Below are 7,692 nucleotides of genomic sequence, written 5' to 3' on the forward strand. Positions count from 1 at the left end.
TGTCTTTAACTGGTTTTGAAGTGTGTGATGGTGTGTCATCATGAAAATCAAGTACAGAGATAGCGCTTTCCCGCTCAATGAGGCTGTTCAAGAGGTTGGGCACCCTGGGGCTCACAGGGGAGCAAGCCCTGCTCTTCCCGAACATACTCTGAAGCCTTCCCCTGTGACCAGAACCCTTGCTTGGCCCTGCCCAACCCTTTCAACACTGGCTTTCGGAGTGTGAAGCAGCACCAACTGAAACTGTCAGGATGACAGAACAATAAGCTTTTTGAGAGAGAGAGAGAAAGAGGAAGGGAGGGAGAGGGGGAGGGAGGGAGAAAGAGAGAGAGAGAACGTGTGCATCTCCCACCAGTTACAATTGTCTAACATGAACCATTCTTTCACCTTACGTGTGCATCTCCCACCACAGTTACAATTGTCTAACATGAACCATTCTTTCACCTTAAGTATTTCCCTTTGACCCTTTAAGTCTCTAACCATCACTATGAAGACTAAACTCAATAGAAAAACAGACAAAAGATATGAATCAGTAAGTCACAGAAGACAAAATGCAAATGACCAATAAACTCATGAATAGAGTCCATGTTCATTAGTAACCAGGGGAACACAAATTTAAAGAAAAAAGCAAATTTTACCCATTACATTGGCCGAAGGTTATAGACTGTGTTAGTATGGCATAAAGAAACGTTTTGGAGAATAATTTGGTGTTTTCTATCAAAACTGAACATACGCCTACAATTAGTTCAGTAATTCTGCTTTTCAATCTATCACCAACCAGTAAGTACAAGGATGGCCACTGTGCCATTTTTAATAAGAGCATAAACTTGAGTATCATACACCAAACAGTAGGGCTCTGGGTGAACTCATCACGAACAGAAAGGAAAGCTCATTTATTAAATGAACACCTACAAACAGAAAAATTATAAATGAGCATGTTGAGCATCAACCTAAATTCAACACTTGCTAGGCCCTTGCTGTGTGTCGAGCACTGAGTTAGATACGGAGGGACAGACTGAGACACAACCAAGGGACTCACAGCGCTGAAGGGGCTCAGGAAAGTACATAAGTAATTACTACAAGAGGCAGCAACCTGGCAGAGAAGGAGGTGGAGTTCAGGTGGAGCTGTGGTCAGACAGGCTGCACAGGGAAGACGAACCCAGGGAGGGTGAGGGGGTGGGTGGGCTCTGGCATTAAGCAGCAGGAGCTCATAGGGAGGCAGGGAAGAGGGGAGTGTGTCCCCCTAACAGGAGTGGCTCCCAGAACAGGGCAAACCCTTCATGGGGTGCAGAGGGTGGGAGAGGGAGGTTTGGGTGGGGGTGGAGGAGTACAGCCTGAAATCAGCACAGATCCCAGGGCTTAGAGAAACCACCTGCAGGGGAGGCTGCACGAAGGAGGGAGAGACCCAGATACGCAGGCCAGGCAGCTGCCTGCCACAGGAGGAGGCCCGGTGCGCAAAGAGCAGGGCTGACTTCCAAGGAACGGCAGCCTGACTTAGAGGGGCAGGCAGCCTCAGGACCACACGGCTGGGCTAAGCCGCCAACACAATGGGAATCGGGAGCAGGGCAGCTGGCAGGCAAGGTTTGCACTTCGTGGAACTTGAGAGACTTCTGCGAGGGGAGAGCATGGGGCTTGAGTGCTTTCTCGGGGACAAGCGCGAGGACAGAACACTAGACCACACGGGAGACATGTTTCTGTGCGGCACCACCACGGGCTGCTCCGAGGTGGCTGAGGGCCTCCTGCTTCCACTTCTTCCGAAGCGATAAGAAGTCAGGACTTCCCTAGAAACGCGGAAGACACGTGGAGATGGCTCAGGTCAGAGGTAAGATTGAACAAACAGTGCTCTGGGTCTGGGCTGGCTCCAGAGGGGGGCGCGATGCGCACAGCTGGGGGTGGGCTTGGCATCCCAAGGTTTCCCAGTGGGAGAGAGGGTGTAACTCAGGTCTGAATACACCCAACCAAACTGGGTGAATTAATATCACCAAAGTACTCAAAACGCTTTACAAAATCCTGAAGGAGAGAAGCACGAGGCGCAAAGCTACTGGAAGCATTAAGAACCTGAAGTTGCAGAGCAACATTGAACAGACTGTCAAACTACAGTGGGAAGCCTGGGTTTACAAAATCCTGAAGGAGAGAAGCACGAGGAGCAAAGCTACTGGAAGCATTAAGAACCTGAAGTAAGGCTGAGCTTTGGAGGAGCGAATTAGGTTCGCACGAACTTGACTTCTCCACGCGGTCAGAACCAGCCGCCAGAGAGCCCAGCGGGCACCGGCGCCGTGCCTACCACCTTCACCCAGGCATCTGGTAGAGGTAAGTAATCCCAAGGATTCTGCTGAAATAACTGTGTTCCGTAGAGCACAGCTCTCAGGGGAATATGGGCACGGAGACCTCGCCCAGCCCTCACGCCGTGCAGTGGGGAGACCCGAGCATGAACATTCTCGAAATGAAAAGGGCAGACACCAGAGGTAAAGAACAGAGGCCTCTACACAAACAGAGGAGCAGAGTTCACGAGAGTCAAAGGGCAGAGCAGTCACTGGCAATCGGGGTCCAGGTCCAGAAGCATAAGGTGCCACAGATCCGCTTAGAAACAGAGAGCACTGCTGTTACACCTGCCAACGACCTACATACTTGCTGAACAGGTGACAACCTCGTTTCCATATTGTTCAAGGAGTGCAAGTGTAGCAAAATGTGTAAAATTCTTTAAAACCATTGCTTTCACTTGTGCACCCTCTAAATATCACTGGACCCCTTATCTGCGCTGCGGGGGCAGCCATGAGGTGAGGGCTAGTGGATTTATTTGCATTTCAACAGGCATTATCAAAAGATAGAACTAATACTCACCTCTGGTTTCTGCCCCTTTCATTTCGAGCACATTCATGCTAGGGCCTCCACACTGCACAGCGTGAGGGCTGGGAGAGGTCTCCCTGCCCATATTCCCCTGAGATTTGTGTTCCACAGAACACAGCTATTTCAGCAGAATCCTTGGGATTACATAGCTCAGTTCATTGGAACATCATCCCAATATGCCAAAGGTTTCAGGTTCGATCCCTGGTCAGGGCACATATAAGAATCAACCAATGAATGCATCAATAAGTGGAACAACAAATTGATGTTTCTTTCTCCCTACCTCTCTCTAAAAATAAATAAATAAATACATTTTAAAAAATAAAGTCAATTTATCATCAAATTTTCAGCAAAATATTGGTTAAAATATTAATTTAAATTAGTAAAATTTAAATTAAGACCAAAAAAGCTAGGAGCAACTTCTCATGATATAGGAGTGGACACATGTTATCTTCAGAAAGAAAGGCAAATGTAATACATAGCTTTCCAATGTTAAAAGTGGATTTGCATTCGTTATAGTGATTTGTTTGAACTTAGTAATTGTACCAATTACAAGCAAAACAACAATTTTGCATGATGTCTATGTAGTTGAGACAAAGTAAGCTTGAGGGGGAAAAATGCATTCTAAGTAACAACTACCGTCTCCCGTCAATCCTAACACTAAAACCAGCAAAAAGATATTGCGATCAAATGTTTTCACTGTAAATTCTTTATAACTAAGCAGGTATTGGCTCATGAATAGACAGCCTGATGGAACAAAATGGGAAATCGAGACAGACCCAATGATGGAAGGAAATGTAGTGGACGCTGCAGGCAGCCACCTGAACCAGTGAGGAAAAATGGACTCTTTAATCAATTTGTTGGGATAATGAACAGAGTATAGAAAAGGATAAAATGAATCCATTCCTTATATTCTTTACTGTAAGAAATGAAACCATAAAATCATGAGCAGAGAATATGGATGAATTTGTCTATAACCTACAAGAGTGGGAACATCCCTCATTAAAAAGACACTAAAATAAATGGCCCAGGGGAAGAACAGATAGTTCCCATCGGACGAGGCGCATGGCGACACCTAGCACGGTGCACAGGCACTATCTCTGACTCAGCAGTCCCGCCGCTGAAGCTTTCCCGTGGGTACAATGGGGAAGTACAAAAAGGCAAGTCCTTGTTAATCCCCTAGGACCGGAGAAAGCCCCAATGCCCACCAACAGGGGGCAGACTGAATCAACTGGGTCTGCCACACGCCAGAGCAGCATGTAGGAGCAACGAGGAACATGCATCAACCTACCAAGTGGGCTCCTAACACACTGTTCTGTAAAAAGCCAAGAGAGAAAGAGATAAAAATAGTCACATATTTGTTTATATTTTTGTTTAAAAATGAAAGGATACACCATAAAAACCTATGGGGGAAGGAGTCAGGATATAAGCTCTTTGAATATACCTTATTGTATCGATCTGACTTGGAACCCTTTAAATATTTACATAACAAAATATGAAATAAAGCAATTTCTAAAAATCAAAAGTAAAATGAAACAAGTTAATCTAACTGTATGTCCCGGTGGTGCATAACCACATGGAAGGGGATTACTCCAAATGACCTAACACACAGTAAGGTGACGGACACTCCCATACCACCCGAAGGACAAAAGAACCACCAACAATCGGACTTTTCTCAGTAACCACATGTGGGAGCCGCAGTGTCAGCATCATTCTGTTCTGTGTGCTGTGGGACAAATCAAAGGAACCAGTGTGCTGGGTGGCCGTTAGGGAGATTTCGGCGTGGCTGGAAGGAGATTCAGTTACACAGGTAGATAAGGTCAGTGTCTCGCAGCCCTGACCTGGTTCTATCGACATGACCTCATACTGGATCTCATCTTTAAACAATGCAGACTTCTGCGCTGGCCGGGTGGCTCAGTGGGTTGGAGCATCATCCATACAACAAAATGTGGTGAGTTCGATTCCCAGTCAGGGCACACGTGGGAGGCAATCCATTGATGTTTATCTCTCACATCGATGTTTCTCTCTCTCTTTCTCTCTTCCTTCCTCTCTCTAAAAGCAATAAAATAAAATAAAATACATTTTAAAAACCACCTTCTAAGCTCTGTCTACTTGTCTACTCTAGAAACAATGGACAGCAGGCTCCTCCGGCACCCAGCCTACGGTCTGTAAACCGCAGGGCTCCTTGGCGACATGGGAACCAGATCTAGGGCAGGAAACGTGCCAGGTGGGCTTGCAGCACCTCGCCACACCCGAAGGCAAGGAAGCTGTCAAAGCACAGGGTCAGGGACGGGGACTCATCCTTCAACCTGAGTAAACTCCCACCAAGTGCAGATGGCTGGGAATACACTGTATATATTACAATCCATGATTCAAATTATAATGTTAAAAAGTCACTTCCGGAAGACAGAGGGATCACCTTATTGAAAACCTTCTCCTCCTGCCCAAATAGAGGCATTTCTCTTCCTCCAGGAACTACAGCTCAAACATGAAGGAGGGACAGAGAATGTTGCCCCTAGCTTGTATGATTTAAAAATGTAGGCAGGCCCTAGCCAGTGTGGCTCAGGGGATAGAGCATCAGCTTGTGGACTGAAGGGTCCCAGGTTCATTCCGGCCAAGGGTACACGCCCAGGGTGCAGGCTCAATCCCCAGTGGGGGACTTGCAGAAGGCAGCCGATCAACAATTCTCTCTCATCATTGATGCCCACACCCTGGGGGGAGCCCCCCACACCTGCACATCACACACCTGCCCACACCCTGGGGGGAGCCCCCCACACCTGCACATCACACACCTGCCCACACCCTGGGGGGAGCCCCCCACACCTGCACATCACACACCTGCCCACACCCTGGGGGGAGCCCCCCACACCTGCACATCACACACCTGCCCACACCCTGGGGGGAGCCCCCCACACCTGCACATCACACACCTGCCCACACCCTGGGGGGAGCCCCCCACACCTGCACATCACACACCTGCCCACACCCTGGGGGGAGCCCCCCACACCTGCACATCACACACCTGCCCACACCCTGGGGGGAGCCCCCCACACCTGCACATCACACACCTGCCCACACCCTGGGGGGAGCCCCCCACACCTGCACATCACACACCTGCCCACACCCTGGGGGGAGCCCCCCACACCTGCACATCACACACCTGCCCACACCCTGGGGGGAGCCCCCCACACCTGCACATCACACACCTGCCCACACCCTGGGGGGAGCCCCCCACACCTGCACATCACACACCTGCCCACACCCTGGGGGGAGCCCCCCACACCTGCACATCACACACCTGCCCACACCCTGGGGGGAGCCCCCCACACCTGCACATCACACACCTGCCCACACCCTGGGGGGAGCCCCCCACACCTGCACATCACACACCTGCCCACACCCTGGGGGGAGCCCCCCACACCTGCACATCACACACCTGCCCACACCCTGGGGGGAGCCCCCCACACCTGCACATCACACACCTGCCCACACCCTGGGGGGAGCCCCCCACACCTGCACATCACACACCTGCCCACACCCTGGGGGGAGCCCCCCACACCTGCACATCACACACCTGCCCACACCCTGGGGGGAGCCCCCCACACCTGCACATCACACACCTGCCCACACCCTGGGGGGAGCCCCCCACACCTGCACATCACACACCTGCCCACACCCTGGGGGGAGCCCCCCACACCTGCACATCACACACCTGCCCACACCCTGGGGGGAGCCCCCCACACCTGCACATCACACACCTGCCCACACCCTGGGGGGAGCCCCCCACACCTGCACATCACACACCTGCCCACACCCTGGGGGGAGCCCCCCACACCTGCACATCACACACCTGCCCACACCCAGAGGGGAGCCCCCCACACCTGCATGTCACACACATGCCCACACCCTGAGGGGAGCCCCTCACACCTGCACCTCACACACCTGCCCACACCTGGGGGGAGCCCCCCACACCTGCATATCACACACATGCCCACACCCTGAGGGGAGCCCCTCACACCTGCATGTCACACACATGCCCATACCCCGAGGGGAGCCCCCCACACCTGCACATCACACACCTGCCCACACCCTGGGGGGAGCCTCCACAGCTGCACCTCACACACCTGCCCACACCGTGAGGGGAGGCTCCACAGCTGAAGTAAACATCACAGGTTGCCAGTGAAGTCAGTAGCTCTGATTCTTAACTTCTGCATGGCAGGGCAGAGAATTAGGAAGACCGTACAAAACCCCCAAAGCCCTCTCAAGGCACTGGCTACTAGATCCTTCTTGCTGGGATGAAATCTCAGTCAATTAAGAGAAAATTATGTCAGTAACACTGAGGTCTTCGCATCTGAAAAGACCTATCGGTGAGCTACCTCAAATCCTTTTGAAAATGAAGAGCAAAAACAATCAACTGACACACCCACGCACTAGAGGAAATCTTACCTGGAAGGCTTACAGACTTTTATTTTTATAGTTATTTACTTAAAGGAATCTTCTCCCCAGAGCAAATTCTGGCTCCATGTCAACACAACATAAAACTAAAGAACAAATAAAACACAGACTCACAGATACAGAGGCAGACTGAGTGTTGTCAGATGGGAGGGGGGCTAGGGGACTTGAAAAAGGTGAAGGGATTGAGAAGTACAGATTGGCAGTTAGAAAACAGTCACAGGGATGTAACGTACAGCACAGGGAATACAGTCAATAATACTATAATAACTATGTACGCTGCCAGGGGGGTATTTGAAATATCAGGGGTCTACTTTGTAAAGTACATAGCTGTCTAACCTCTATGCTGTACACGTGAAACTAATCTTCACTAATAAAAGAGAAAGATGCAAACTGACC

The 7,692-nt window shown here is 50.4% G+C and overlaps 1 protein-coding gene across 1 annotated transcript in view; it reads right to left on the bottom strand.

Annotated features, from left to right (window-relative positions):
• Window positions 1-7,692, bottom strand: part of TGFBRAP1 (transforming growth factor, beta receptor associated protein 1) — a 40,059-nt gene that overhangs the window by 31,289 nt on the left and 1,078 nt on the right. The gene's annotated exons all lie outside the window — the stretch shown is intronic.

This window comes from Myotis brandtii, unplaced genomic scaffold (genome assembly GCF_000412655.1).
Source record: "Myotis brandtii unplaced genomic scaffold, ASM41265v1 scaffold1627, whole genome shotgun sequence".
Lineage (NCBI taxonomy): Eukaryota > Metazoa > Chordata > Mammalia > Chiroptera > Vespertilionidae > Myotis > Myotis brandtii.